Source organism: Mandrillus leucophaeus, unplaced genomic scaffold, assembly GCF_000951045.1.
Source record: "Mandrillus leucophaeus isolate KB7577 unplaced genomic scaffold, Mleu.le_1.0 Scaffold90, whole genome shotgun sequence".
Taxonomy (NCBI): domain Eukaryota; kingdom Metazoa; phylum Chordata; class Mammalia; order Primates; family Cercopithecidae; genus Mandrillus; species Mandrillus leucophaeus.
Genome location: NW_012109808.1, coordinates 5450278 through 5466731, shown reverse-complemented (window position 1 = coordinate 5466731; position 16454 = coordinate 5450278).

Here is a 16454-nt window from a genome sequence, read left to right as displayed (position 1 = left end):
TTTAACTAATGTACCCTACAGACCTCGAAAGTAGTTGATCTTCCAAAGGTGGTAGGCTCATATTATTTAGAGAGCTGTTCAGAGCAGACTAGTGAGTGGGTCATTAAAGAGTGCCCTTTAATACGCAGAGAGAATTGAGAGATGCCATATCTGTTTGAGTAATTAATTTTATGTTTCAACACCACCACCTCTTATCATACCTACTTTACCCATACTTTGTCCCTAATACAACAATTTAGAAGGTAAAAGGATGTATAGACAGGTCCTTTTTGCAATCAGGGCAACCTGAATTTAACTCTAGGCCCCATTTAACAAAGGACCACAGACTGGGAGTTAAAATAACAGAATGTTATTATTTCACATCTCTACGGGCTTTTAGTCAAAAATCAAGACGTCTGCAGGACCACGCCCCCTCTGAAATCTCTAGGGCAATCATTCCTGGCTTCTTCCTGGGTCTGGTGGTTTGCTGGCCATCTTTGCAGGCTTTGGCTTGCAGCGTATAACTCCAATCTGTTTCATCATCATTACACAGTGTTTTCCCTGTGTGTTTCTGGCTCTATGTGGCTCCGTTTTCCTATGCACCCCAATTATATTGGATTAGCTGCCCCTCTTACTCCAGTATGACCTAATCTTGACTAGTTGCATCTACAACAACTCTACTTCAAAATAAGGTTGCATTCTGAGGTAATGGAGGTTACCACTTCATCATGGCATTTTGGGGGAGACACAGTTCAACCCAAAACACTAGGAATCTCATTTCTGGTTGCCTCTCAGGTTTTAATTGTGTTAGCAGATATGAGTCTATTCTCAGAAGATTTAGAGAAAGGACTATTGATGAAATTAGTGATACCAGATGAAAGGGAAAAACAATGTTGATTACAAGTAGGGAAACTTCAGAAGGGAAACAATTTAATTGCAATTCCACCAAAGGCTGTGTCCCATTGTATCACCCAGAATCCTCTCAAGCACCACTCTTGACAGGCAGGATCTCATTTCCTTTCAACTCCCAACTTCGACACAGACTCTGGGACTTTTCTCTCTCCTCTTCTTTGGCCTGGAAATAATCCTAAATTCCTAAAGTCATCAATTCCAGTGTAACAACTCTAGTTGGGTTCACTGTTCTTTCGTTGTATTTGCAAGAATGCTGAGCTTTGGATTAAAAACGAAAAAAAGAAAAAAATCCATCGGCGGCTGCCTGGCTTTCCCCTACAGAACCAGAGGCCGGAAAATAAATGTTTGCACCTTTAATGACCTCCATTGTCCTGACTTCACAGAATCCCCAGGGGCAGCTAATCCTCTGGAACAATACAGTACAGATGTTTCACACGATAAGAGGGCTAATTCCAGACCAATCAGAGTCACTCCAAATGTCAGCATTCCAAAATAAAGTTAAAATATGGGGCAAACAGATGCAACCTCTACAGTCTGAGCTCTTTGTCAGTGATCTCTGCTTTGTTTAAGGCTATGGCCACTTTCTCCTTAGTGAGAGCTGAGCTGTGCAGGGCGTTCTGCTGTATTTGCTGTGTTCACCACTTTTATAAGTTCCCTTCCAGATAAATATTGCTTAACATTTTCTGGACTTTTACACACTCCTCTGTCTCTGTGAAAATTGCCAGTAGGCAAAGCAGTTAGGAATCATGGTTTTTAAATCTGAATAATAAAAATTTCAGTCATGCTCAATGATTCAGAGTTTTCATGGAGGCAGAGAAAAAGTTCCCCAAATCTCCACTCTGAGGTAAATAATTCCTTTGCTTAAATGAAAAAAATGTTAAGAAATTTGCTGGAGTTACCCAGGTACATGCTGTAAACTGTGTGTGTGTGTGTGTGTGTGTGTTTGATATAAAAGTAATTCTAATATTACTACTAATTTCCTATTTATGAATTAATAGTATAAGTGAATAGTATAAGTTAATAGTATAAGTGAAATAGTATAAGTGAATATTAATAATAACTATAATACACTTAATTCTTATCTATATTTTATTTTATTTTATAATTTACTATTTCACCTATAGATTATATTTTGTAATTTTTTTTATTTTAAGAATCACACAGAATTAACTGTTTTTCCATAAAAGACAGATTATATTCAATGTACAAATCAATGAAAACATTTTCTCAACATATGAAACATTAAAATGTAAAGAATCAAATATTAAGGTTGAGAAAATGTGGAAATGCTAAGTGCTATATAAAATTATCTACATTGTGGAAATCCAGAGGTGTTTTTGATTTAAAAAAAAAAAAAAAAGAATTTGTGCTTTTGGTATTCTTTTAGAATTTGATTTAATTTTTAACCATTTTAGAGTCATGCTTAAAAAATTATTACTTGAGAGGTATAAGACAGTAAAAGGATTCCTAAGATTCATGAGGGAGTCTATCTTTTTTTTTTTTCCTTGTAAATCTAGCTTGGCTTTAAACATTGTGACTCATCCCTCTGCCATCTGTAAGTGATGAGAGTCATTCCATAGATTTTCAAGTATTGGAGCCAATGGATTGCTAAAATAAAATAATTGAAAGGATCTATTTATGACAATAGGTTATCTAGTGTATTTCATTGGAAAAAAATTGTGCCCTATGACAAGCTTCCAGGTTTAAAATAAGGTAAACAATATAATCTTGTTTCTATTTGGAAGAGGGGATCCAAAATCATTCTACACCAGAGTTACATTTTCATATTATTTTGTTGAAACAAACTGCAAGCCTATTGTCATAGTTGAGATTCCACTTCACAAGGTTAGCTTTTCCCTTGTAGTTCTTTCTTGGCCTTATCAGCATAATCTCTTGTCTCCTCAAAGAATATCAGCTAAAATGCAGTTTTATGCTTGTTTGCTTTACTTTTTAAATGTCCTTATTTTCCTTTTGGTTATTGAATTTTAAAATCAAGAATCTATTAGGTTACCAAAAAAAAAAAAAAAGGTATGTATCTGTATAGATTGATCACCCATAATTCTTCTGGACAATAATCTGTATCTTCCTAAGAGTTCGGTCATTTCTAGGGCACGTGATCAACTGTTGATCAACACTATTGTTTGGCCAAACGGGGAATCTTATCTGAGTCACTGAAAGAACAAGAGAAAAACATAAAAAGAGAGGATATTAATTCCCCCACCCCCTGTTTGTCTCTTTTCCTGTTCCTATCTCTCCCAGTCATTTTTTATGTCCCCATTGTCTATCTTGTTTCCTTTTTTCATTATTTTTGTTAATCCATAATCTTTTCTTTCTTTTGATTTATTGAGTACCTCTGCTGTAAAAGTGATTTCACAATAAAGTTGATTTGAGAGCAGACCAACAGAAAGTTAGATTTTTCTGGTAAATCAGCCCAATTATTTAATGTACTCATCATGGTCACATATCATCTTTTCCCTAAATTCTCTTTTTTTCTCTCTCTCATATTATTATTTTTAAAACATTGTCTCATTCTGTCTGTCACTCAGGCTGGAGTGCAGTGGTGTGATTATAGCTCTCTGCAACTTCAAACACGACTCAAGTCACCCTCCTGGCTGAGTCTCTCAAGTAGTGAGGACTAAAGGTGCACATCACCATGTTCAGCAAGTTTTTGTAGACATGGGGTCTCTCTGTGTTGTCCAGGCTGGTCTCAAATTCCTGGTCTCAAGTGATCCTCCTGCTTCATTGGGATTACAGGTGTGAACCACTATGTCTGGCCAAATTCTCAGTTTTAAAGTAGTTTTATTGTAGTGTTTCTCTGCTTATCTGTTTTCATTTCACTTCTTGAAAAATAATATCAGGATATAATTGGAAATTTGTGAATCTGAACTACTGTTCAGCCTTGCCAGCAGAACTATAACTAACCCATTGGCATGCTTGCTTTTTCTTTGTTTGTTTGTTTTTGTTTTTGCTGTTTTCTCAAAGCTGCCTGTACCCAGGAGTTGAACAGTTAGTAGCCCTAAACATTTACAAGATGGTTATTCAGTTAACGTGTTTAGTTGAAGGGTAATCCATGCAGCATGTTTCTTCAAGGAGAGACCAAAGTCTTTCCAACTCAGTTCATGATCAATTTATGTCTTGACAGCTGAGAATGGAGTTTTATTATTTAAGCCAACAGAGTTGATTTTTAAAATGTTCATTTAAACAGCTCACATATAAATAATGATGTGGTCTTTGTACTTGAAAAGAACCTTATGGAACATGAATAATAATTTTAAAGACTGCATTTGGCTGCTAGACTTGGTTGATTAGCGTTCCCATAAAAACCTTAATTTCAATCTTTGAAAAAAATATGTATGAATATGTAAGCCAAATTGATACTAACTATACGACAACAGCCAAAAAGCCATGGAAGTTCAGGACCTTTGTAGAAGAAGAAAATACTTTTTATAAATTACTAACTCTGTGGGGATAGAGATGGAAAGAAAATGCAGTGTTTGGCATCAATTGGTCATATGAAAAGGATGGCTAATTTAGCATTCTACAAAATATTTCTTAGAAGCAAAAGCCTGGAGATCTTTCAGATCCACTGAAAATGCATGGTTTGTCATCATTAATACAACATTAATAAGTAAATTGAATACATATTACTTTTATCAAATCAAATTCATGGTAATTATATTGGGCTTTTTTGCTTTTCTATTTGATCAAATCTCTTCTTCTAAAATAAGCTTTATTTAATCTGTTCTGAAAAGTGTTACCATGGGCTTCATGAACTATTTTATTATTTGGTTCTTCAAAGTGTTAGGATAATAAGAAAACTATGCATGAAGATCATTATCTGAACATTTGTAGGATCATTTATCAAAGAGAAGAAATATTTAAATATTCTGGGACATTTTTGCTTGGAGCCATAGGTAAGAGAGAAAATTTATTTAAAACAATAAGATTTTTTTCTGGTCACGTGCCATATTTCCTGATCCATTGTGTTTGGCACCAGGAAACCACTTGGCATGAGCCACTAAGAAATCCATCAGCAACTGTGTCAACTTTATCACTTCCTGAGCTCATGCATGCAGGAAGTGGATACAAAAACAATGATTTCAAAAAAGAAAAATGACTCTTTGCTATTCGAAAAATTTAAAAAAATACACATTTAACACTTATTTGCTATCTACCTGCAGTAAATAAACTGGATATTTCCCCTAACAATTGACAATGAATATATTATAATGCATCAAATGAGCCTTCATTTCTGAAATAAAATTAAAAACGAATTTCCTTTTTCTAATTTGTTTGTTGTGCTTTTTAAAAACTGAAACAGACCAGATAAATCTAAGTATGTGTTTAAGAGATAGGAAAAAAAGGATGATGAATGTAATGTCAAATTCAGAAACACTACAAGATGCTACTGCCAGAGAAAAATAGCTATTTTACTCCAAATGACTAAGAAGATTCACAGAGCAGAATGTCTGAAACACTTCACTGGGGCTTTTAAACAAAATGAAAATACACAAAATGTTTCTCTATGTAACGTTTGGATGAGAAAACATAATAACTAAAAGATCACGAATTCTCTTTACTTGGTACCTTGATCTTTCATGCCATGGACTATGAAACAAACCCATTCTTAGCCCCATTCCCTCTGGATCCAGTTTGGCTACTGGCACTCACCTGATATGTACCTGATGTTTGCAGCTGAGGTATAAATAAGTGATCATTACTAAATATGTATTCCCTAGAAAATAGACTTGGATTTTTAATAGAGTTTTATTGCCTTACTTACTATCAAAATTCCTTCCCAAGAGCTCTGCCTCCAAACCTGATTAACTCCTCCATGATCAATTAAATCCAAATAGTCCTTGGATGAAATTATCCATCAGAATGGCCTAAATATTCAGGCAAGCAGGCAGACAGAATCCAAAAAGTGAAAAAAAAAATAAATAAGACTTTTTTCTATTAATGTTTCTGTCTCCTAAAATAAATAATTAGGTCATATTTATATTAGATTCACAATTTGGTAAACAAAGATTCTAGGGCAAGCCTATACTCATATGCCTAGATTATTAATGTCTCAAGAATACCTTCTATTTCTATAGTTTCTAAAAATTATTTAATAGAGAAGTGTATTTTTGTACATTGGAAATCTTTTTCGTAAGTAAGAATACTGAATCTAGTGACATAATTAGCTCATCCATGTCACACAAACAGTAAGTACAAAACCTAGGCTAGAAATCATGTCTCTTGATTCTAGCATGCTATTCTGTATGGCATTTTCGTGTATTATTGACTATAGAATCCAGAGGAGATTGAGGTCAAAACTCAGGGGATGTCATACAAACTAGAGTACTACCACTGAAATGTCCCCCAAGCACTCCTGCCACTATGCAATCTAAGCAACTCCATTTGGACCCATTTTTTCATATTGAGCTTTCTCACAAGTTTTTGTTTATATAGAGATTTGAAAAAATCTATAGCACTCTGTCATTCCTTCCCACATATTACTGACATAATTATTTATGCACTAAACCTAAATTTAAGTTTTAGACTGACTAATAAAAGATTAAAGACATAAATTATGGGTCCTCCTAACATGCCTCCAACCTGATTTCATAGAATAATGCAATTAAAAAGGACTTTAAGGAATAAACCAATTCACTTGTTTATTTATTAAACAATCTATATTAGTAACAAGACAGCATCACCCACACCCCTAGCTGGCAAAAAAATAAATAAATAAAAAGTCAAATGTAGATACAAAATGGTAAATTTATCATGTAAAAAAATTTAAAATGCAATCATAACTTTTTTTTGACTGCAAAACTATATAATAGAAAACAGAAAGTCTCAGGCAATAATAGTGGCTTGGTATTTATTTTTGGTCCAATAAAAAGAAAATATTGAAAAAGTGATTCTCCGAAACTCTCAATTGAAAATAAAACTGTTATAAAATATTCCAATTTTTACTAAAATAAAGAATATAAATAAAGTTTTACTAAAATAAAGAAAATAAATGAAGCTCAGAGTTAAAAGAAGAAATAGAGATTTCAGAAAAATTAATAATATTTTAGTAAAAAATCTACAGTTAAACTATGCTGCCTCAAGTGACGGTATATGATATGTCAATAGAGTACAAATATTTGATACATATGTTATCCATTCATTTTACTTATATATAGATGATTCTTATTATTCAAGGTAATTATGCTCTATAAGGTTACCGTGAACAGTGAATTAGCAAATATTGAACCATTGTTCCTAGAAGAAATAACATGTTATTTCCTGCAAGCTTCTGGTCACATTTTTTGTCAATGAATTAATTCATTATCTTGTTAAGTGTATATTTTTATTTAAAGATAGCATATTTAGTATTGTTGATTCAGACGATTGAACTCACAGCCAACAACCCTATAAATTATGCCTGAATAAAGCTTATTTAACACATATATTTTCTTGATAAGGCATATCACAGCCTTTTTGAGCTCAGGGAAACCAGACAACACTTTAGCATTATGATTGGGTGCCATTTCAAATTGTGAAATCACCACACACAATTATGAAATGAAAGCAAAATTACTAAAGAGACTGAGAAAAAGACATTTACTTATGGTATGTGAGATGAACCAAGAAGGCAGAGCATTGCCTTGTTCAATCTTAGTGGGAAATAAGAATGTCAGATTTTTTTTCTCCTCTATGCATGTCCATAAATGACTATGAAAGCACCATTAATAGTATTTTGTGATTACAAATAAATTTTAGCAAGAAGGTGAATTTGCAATAATGGACTCCGTGAATAATGAGGACTGACTATACTTCTTGAGAGGTCTCCATATCTGTAAATGAAATGCATTTTTTTTCAATATTTATTTTTCTGGAAATCTCAGCAGTTATAACTGTTCAACCACTCCTGCCTTTTGGAAAGTTTATCTTATTTTCTTCCCCAGGATATTAAGTTCTCTTTTCAGATTATCATCTTCTTCCTCAGCTTTCCTTTCTCTGTGACCTTTGTGGGTTTAATATTCTCTACCAGATCTCTAAATATTGAACCTCTTTCAGGACTAATCCTATACCCTTTTTCTCCCCTCATTCTGTACTCTCTCTACACTGACTCTTCTATACCCAGAAGACTCACATTTTGCCTTTTATCTCAAGTTCAAATCCGTCCTCTTGGCTTCAGATACATAGACAGTGGACTACTAGACAATTCCAAGTCAGTGTCTCAAAGACACCTAGAAATCATTGTGCATAAAATTAAATTTGTGATTTATCTCTATAAAACTTGAACATAAAATCTGAAGACTTTATGAGAAAAAGAAACTGTTAGGATATGAGTCCTGAGAATATGTAGAAAGTAAATTTAGGTAGAATGCAGTGGTAGGGACAGTCTTCTTCTCATCATTACAAATTTGGGTTAGTCACCAAAGTAGAATACAGATAGGAAACTTTACAGTCCAGCCATATAGAAGACCTTCCATTCCGAGGTGCAAGACCATCATCTCTTCAAGTTATATCATCACCATCTCTAGTAATATAGTATGCTGAGACCAGGACTCTGCTCAAGATGATAAAAGCATCAGAGAAACTCACTAAGTTTTTTCCGAATAAGCCAGAATGAAAGTTCTATTCCCAGTTATGATATTGCACTTACAATTTATAAATCTTACATTTCCCTACTTTCAGTTTTTTTGGTGGATATTTTTACAATGAACCAATAAATTAAAGTTTATAAAATAATATATTTTTGATTATATGTTTATATCTTCCAAATCTATGCAAAGATTATGTATTACTTTTAACTGATAATTAAACATGATCATCCATAATAATACTGAACATAGGTAATAATTTTAAGCAGGCTTCTATAAATCCTGTCTATTTTATCAAAAATTTAGTCTTTGGTTGTACAGATCAAGGGAAGTATTCATTAAGAATACGTGAATGGCACTAGTGAGGTTTTAAAATTCTAGTTTAATTTTCTAGTTAATATAAATTCTGATGTTCCAAAGTGTAGATTTTGGAATCTTGTAGATACTCAATAATTACTTTTTGAATGAATTGATGAGATAGATAATGAGAGAAGAAAAAGCTTTTAATTCTATTTTCAGGTGGGTTATTTTTTCTTTGCAGACAAAGAATAAGCTTTCTTTAATGGCCAAACATTACTTGTCCTCCTCATTTTTTTGAAAGACTAGTTCAATTAACTTTGCAGCTTATGAAATTTTCTTCTAGTTTCTGACAACAAATTGACTGATAGTTCTAGTTTACAATGTTGCTTTAGCTTATCTTTTTCTGTGTTACCAAAGATTGCCTCAAAGGAAGATAGTCAGGTTAAACTTTACAAGAAGGATGCTTCATTAATACTATGAATGTTACTACATAGGTCTTGAAAAGTGACTATCTGTATTGAAAATCTGGAAAAATCTATCCATGTAAAATAAAATATAAAGTAACAGCAATTTTTTCAACGCATCATATTTTCTTAAGGTAACATTAGCTGTTGAAACAAACATCTCCAAGTTCAGTAGCTTAAGTGTACTTTTTCCTCAAGTCACAGTCCCACAGATGACTCTCCTTAGTGAGTGGTCATTTTGTATGATAATTCAAGACTCAAGCTCCTCTCACATGGCTCTGATTTATTCTAAAGCTTTTAAGACTTACGCTTGGGGAAAGAGGGTAGGAAAAGAATAACTGCTCCTCAAGCAACCAAGAAGATAACATTTATTCTTAGAACCAATGTGAAAACTACTTGATGCTTTTATCTAGTAACCAAATAGCTAATGGTTTTTATGTGAACAAAATATACAAAATATATGTAAATATACTAATCCATAATGGCAGATCCTTGAGGTCAAGAGCTTTGTGTTTTGCTCACCTCTGTTATCCACCTTACTGTTTCAATTTTCTTCTCTCTATATTATCATTTTATCCATTCAAGACCTTTTAGCCATCTTGCCTCACATAAGGGAGAAGAGAGCGAGAGAAAAAAAAAAAAAAGAAAGAAAACTTGTAAAGATCACAGCCTACAAACACAGGCCTACTAAAAGAATGAAATTAATAATAAATTCATCTCCTCTATACCTTACCACCACTACACCAAAAAGGACTTAATATAATAATAATGAATTATAGCTGAAATACCTGCAAGATTAAAAGAAGGAGTGCTAAAGGAAGTCCAAAGTTGATAGAGAAGAAAACACAAAAACACAAAATGAATTTAAAACTTCTGCCACCTGAAGCTACAGCAAACATTAAAGATAGCGCAACTGCTAGCCATATTAAACCCTATCAATAAAGGATTATTCATATAAATATAAGTTCCCATTACCTGAAAAAATATGCCTACTTCTTAAATGAATAAATAAATAAATAAAAATAAGGAATTTGACTGAGGCAAGCCAAAATAACCTCTACATAACCAAAGAAGGAACCAAATTTGATTCAAATATGATATGCATGTTGGAATTATCAGGAAAAGAATGTAAAATAACTATGATTAATATGTTAAATAAACTTTAAACAGAAATGAAGAATCCCCTTGATAGGCTCATTGATAGACTCAATATGGCCAAGAAAAGAATCAGTAAGCTTGAAGAAATATCAATAGTAACTTACAAAACTTATATGCAATGAGATTAAAACAAAAACCACTAAATTAAAAAACAAAATATCCAAGTACTGTGAGACTGTGGGACAATTTCAAAAGGTGTAATATATACCTTATTAAAACATCAGAAGAACAGGTAAAAGAGCCAAAGAAACGTTAGAAATAACATTATTCAAGCACTTTTCCAGAATTAGTAACAGACACTAAACAACAGATCGAGGAAGCTCAGAGAGCTTTCAAAAAACTGCACCTAGACACATCATATTTGAACTGCAGAAAACCAAGGACCAACAGAACCCCTTAAAGAAAAACAGAGGAGGTGAAAAATATACGCTTCACCTTTAGAGGAGCAAAGGTGAGAATTAAATTAGACGTCTCAGAAAGTATAGAAATGAGGAGAAAATAAAGTGAAATATTTAAAGTATTGAAGGAAAATATTCAACAACCTCAATTATGATATCCAGTGAAATTATATTTCAAAAGTACAGGAGAAATAAATACAATCTCAGACAAACAAAAAGTAATAGGAATGCTTAGCTAGCAGACTTGCACTTCAAAGTGGTTAAAAGAAGTGATTCAGGGAGAAAGAAAGTGATTCAGGGTAGACAGTCAGATCTACATAAAAAGAAAAGAGGGTTGGAGAAGAAATATATGATGACAAAATACAAGTAGAAGAACAGTGCTTATAACACCAATAATTTGTTTCATAGGGACGGTATGATAAAGATGATTCCTTCATACATTTTTGATAAAATTGTGTTATTCTTTTAAGTAACCATGATCCTAACTAAGTTTCCAGTTCTTCATAAGTCCATTTTCCTCAAAGATTACTTTTCTGAAACTTCTCTAAGAAATGATCCAATATACGAAGCTATGATGGGGTGAAGAGTTATTGTATGGATGTTTCTAACAGCATTATTTATAATAAACAAATGAAAAAAATAAAACACAGGCTAAACAACTACTGATCCATTGGAATGTTCCGAATCTACAAAAATAAACTTGTATCAGATTTCCCAGCATAATGTAAAAGTGATTGTATGAAGAAGAATGAAAGGATTATGGGTGATTATATTTTTTGTCTTTCATTTTTTAACTTATCCAGTACTTTTCTAAGTTGAAATGTAAACTTATAATAAAATATGAGTTGCTTTTCAGAGTTTTTGTGAATATCCTGATACAGTTTGTAGAGTCTACAAACTTGAATATGGCAGGGGATCTCTATTAACTCTAGAATTTCACGGACAGTAGCTTATATTTCCATATATAGGTGTGACACACTAAACAGGTTTGCCTCTCAGATTTTAGAAGAATTTTCTAGAAGTAAAGAGGCAAAAAATTGTGAGAAGGGAATGATTTGGTGAATGTTATGATTCACCGGGAGTTCATTTTAGACAGGAAAATATTCATTTCCTCATTTTCCCTCCTAACATTGAATATCATGGTACATTGACTTTTGGGCACGTTAATATTTCCATCTGTTGTGTTTTACAACCACAAAATGAGATACAGAAGAAGCAAGAATATGGACATTAAAATAATGAAGTTCTGCTTTAAAGTATTGGTTCCATCTGTGACCAGTGTGCAACTTTAGACAAGGCATTAATGTTTTCTATGTTTGAGTTTCCTCATCTCAAAAACAGAAATGATGTACATTGGGCAAGATTTACTGTGAAAAAGAAATAAAATTAGAATATATGGGTAAGTGTTTGACATATAGTAGACACTCAAAACCTGAATTACTCCTTCTGCACTATCACCTACTCTCTAACCATGGACAAACTATATTATATTGTCCTTAGGTTAGTGACTACATCATATATAGTAACACAGAGTGTAATTATTTGTATTCCTTCCATCATCTATCATGTTGCCTTGAACATTATACATAGTGTCTCTACAAACATTTGTAGATGGATTTACTGACTGGAAAATGCCTTTATGATTGAAAAGGTTTCTGTAAATCCAAAACATTTTATTTCTCTTTTTCTTCTTTAAAGTGTTATTTATACTAATTAAAATTCCATTAATCAACACATTCCACCTAACAGACTGGTTGGTAGTTTCTTTTGTTTAATCAGACTAATTAAAGAGGATGAAATTAATGTTGCCGCTCTATTCAATGCAGGTTTCTTTACCAGATATACAAGTAAATGATGAGTATGTTCATTAAAGGAATAAAAACAGTAAAAAAGGTTGATTTTAAGGAAAGCCACCATGATCTCACTGTCTTTCAAGGTTGTACAAATATGCAGTAGGAATGTTTAAGGGGGAACTGCTGTTAAGACTTACGTCTTTAAATGTGTTTTGTATCACCAAGGAATTTTACCTCCATAATAACTAGGCAAAGAATCACAATTACATTTATCTGAGAATGAATATGTATGTGTCTTTATTTGGGTAGAAATTTACCTCTGCATTGAGGTGATTAATAGTCATCATCTTTAGCCCACTGTGAATGGATAGCTTTTGGTAAAGAAATGACTTCTGCAGTAAGACTTCCTTGTCTATGAAGTTATTCACTGAATGTCCCAAGGACTGGTTCAGCAACACAATGTCCACACAGACTTTGGCTGTGGTTGGAATTTTGCCTCATTAGCTGCCATTATTGTGACAGTCATTTATCATAGAAAGAAGCCATATGTGAGGTTATCTTCTTCCAAAGGTATATGAATATTATAAATATCAAGCAGAACAGCAGGTCCCACTTTTCCACGCCCCTACACAGCGTCTGCCACATCTCAAGTTAACTACTGAATTGCTTTGAAAGAAAGTGATAGAGAATAAAAAAGAGTTACTCTAACCACAACTTATATGAATTTTATATTTATTTGGGATTTAATGTGAATGATGTTGTTGAAAATAAATTCAATTACATTTTAGTTGTATTACTAATGACTCCTTATAAATAATTATTTAACAACAGTTGACAAATTAAGTTTATCCAGATTATCATGATTATATACTCTTTATTAAAATATTTTCTTCTTCAAGCATTCTTCTGAATTTACTTATGTAAAATCACACACTAATGGATTAAATGTTATTGTTTAATCAAAACTGAATGTCAGAATCTGAGAATAACTCAAAAAATATTTCTTGAACATAAGCTATATGGAAGACATTGTGTTTAATTTTCTGGGAGATGTAATTATGAAGAAGTCAAGATACCTGCTCTCAAAGAATTCATAATTTTGTTAGTATGCAGACATTTAAAAATTTTTGTGACTATGATATTCATATTATATAATGAGAATAAAAATGTACATTTATTAAGCATTTTATATGTGACAAGTTCCAACTTTTAAGGACAAGATGATGGGATATATAGTAACTTGTGGGCATTGAAGCCAGGTATTCCAGTTTAAATCCTTATATTGGCATTAAGTACTGATGGGAGACTGGAAAAAGTTGGTTAGATTTCCTGAGCTGCATTTGCAAAAATCTGTAATATAAAAAATGACTTTCATTGTTGTTGTTAGGCCTGGAGCTAATGTAAAGCAACTGAAACATAATGATGTATAATATAAATGGTTGTTATTTTTATATTATATGAATGCTCAGTGTCATTTAATTCTCAACAAAATTGGAACATATCATCATTATTTCCATTAAACAGAGAAACTAAGGCAGAACAAATTTAAATAATCTTTCCAATTAATATAGTTTGGCTCTATGTCCCCACCCAAATCTCACCTTGAATTATAATCCCCATAATTCTCATGGGTCAAGGAGAGGACCAGGTGGAGGTAATTGAATCATGGGGGCAGCTGCCACCATGATCTTCTCATAATAATGAGTGAGCCTCGTGAGATCTGATGGTTGTATAAGCATCTGGCATTTCCCCTGCTTGCACTCATTCTCTCTGCTGCCACCCTGTGAAGAGGTGCCCTCTGCTATGATTGTAAGTTTCCTGATGCCTCCCCAGCCAAGAGGAATTGTGAGTCAATTAAAACTCTTTTCTTTATAAATTATCCAGTCTTGAGTATTTCTTCATAGTACCATGAGAACTGACTAATACAGTAAATTTGTTCCACAGACAGTAGGGTTCTGCTTTTATACCCCAAAATGTGGAAGCTACTTTGGAACTTGGTAATAGGCAGAGGTTGGAACAGTTTGGAGGGACAAGAAGAAGACAGGAAGATATGGGAAAGTTTGGAACTTCCTAGAGACTTGTTGAATGGCTTTGATCTAATGCTGATGGTGATATGAGCAATGAAGTCCAGGTTGAGGTGGTCTCAGATAGAGACGAGGAATTGTTGGAAACTGGAATAAAAGTAACCCTTGCTATCCCTTAGCATAGAGACTGGTGGTGTTTTGCCCTTGCCCTAGAGACCTGTGGGACTTGGAACTTGAGAGAGATGATTTGAATTTAGATCTTACGTTTTAAAAGGAAGCAGAGCATACAAGTTCAGAAAATTTGCAGCCCGACACTACAAAAAAGAAAAACCCATTTTCTTAGGAGAAATTCAGGCTGGCTGCAGAAATTTGCATAAGTAGTGAGGAGCTAAATGTTAATCACCAAGACAATGGGGGAAATGTCTCCAGGGCATGTCAGAGGACTTCATGGCAGAACCTCCCATTATAGGCCTGGAGGCCGATGAGGAAAAAATGGTTTCGTGGGCCAACCCTAGTGCCTTGAAACTTTCGTGCAGTTTTGAGGCTTGGTGCCTTGTGTTCCAGCCGTGACCCAAAGGGGCCAATATACAACTCAGACCATTGCTTCAGAGCGTGCAAGCCCCAAAACTTGGCAGCTTACATGTGCTGTTGAGCCTGTAAGTTCACAGAAGTCAAGAATTGAGGTTTGGGAACCTCTACCTAGCTTTCAGAGGATATATAGAAATGCCTGCATGTCCAGACAGAAGTTTGCTGCAGGGGTGGAACCTTCATGGATAACCTCTGCTAGGGCAATGCAGAAGGGAAATATGGGATCAGAGCTCCCACACAGAGTTCTCACTGGGACACTGCCTAGTGGAGCTGTGAGAAGAGGACCACCATCTTCCACACCCCAGAATTTTAGATCCACTGACAGTTTGCACTGTGCACCTGGAAAAGTTGCAGACACTCAATGCCAGTCATGAAAGAAGCTGGGAGGGAGGCTGTAACCTCCAAAGTCAAGGATCAGAGCTGCCTAAGACCATGGGAGCCCACCTCTTGCATCAGCATGACCTGGATGTGAGACTTGGAATCAAAGGAGATCATTGTGGAACTTCCATGTTTAATGGCTGCCCTGTTGGATTTTAGACTTGCATGGGGCTTCTAGCTCCTTTGTTCGGTCCAATTTCTCCCATTTTGAATGGGTGTATTTATCCAATGCCTATACCTGCATTGTATCTCGATGTGACTAACATTCTTTTGATTTTACATGTTTATAGATGGAAGGGATTTGCCTTGTCTCAGATGAGACTTTGAACTTGGACTTTCAGATTAGTGCTGGACTGAGTTAAGATTTTTGGGGACTGTTGGAAAGGTACGATTGTGTTTTGAAAAGTGAAAACATAAAATTTGGGAGGGGTCAGGGGCAGAATGATATGGTTTGGTTGTGTCTCTACCCAAATCTCACTTCGAATTGTAGTTCCCATAATCCCTATGTGTTATGGGACGGACACAACAGGAGGTAATTTGTTAGCCCTGTGCTGCTATTCTCATGATAGTGAGTGAGTTTTCACGAGATCTGATGGTTTTATACGGGGCTTTGCCCACTTTGCTCAGCACTTCTCCTTCCTGTTGCTACATGAAGAAGGACATGTTTGTTTCCCATTTCACCATGATTGTAAGTTTTCTGAGACCTCCCAAGCCATGCTGAACTCTGAGTCAATTAAAATTGCTTTCTTTATAAATTATCCAGCCTCAGGTATTTCTTCGTAGCAGTGTGAGAACAGACTAATACAGCAATTTATGAAAATAATAAGATAAGATAAACTTTTTTAATTTTCATTTTTCTCACTTTAAACCCAATTAT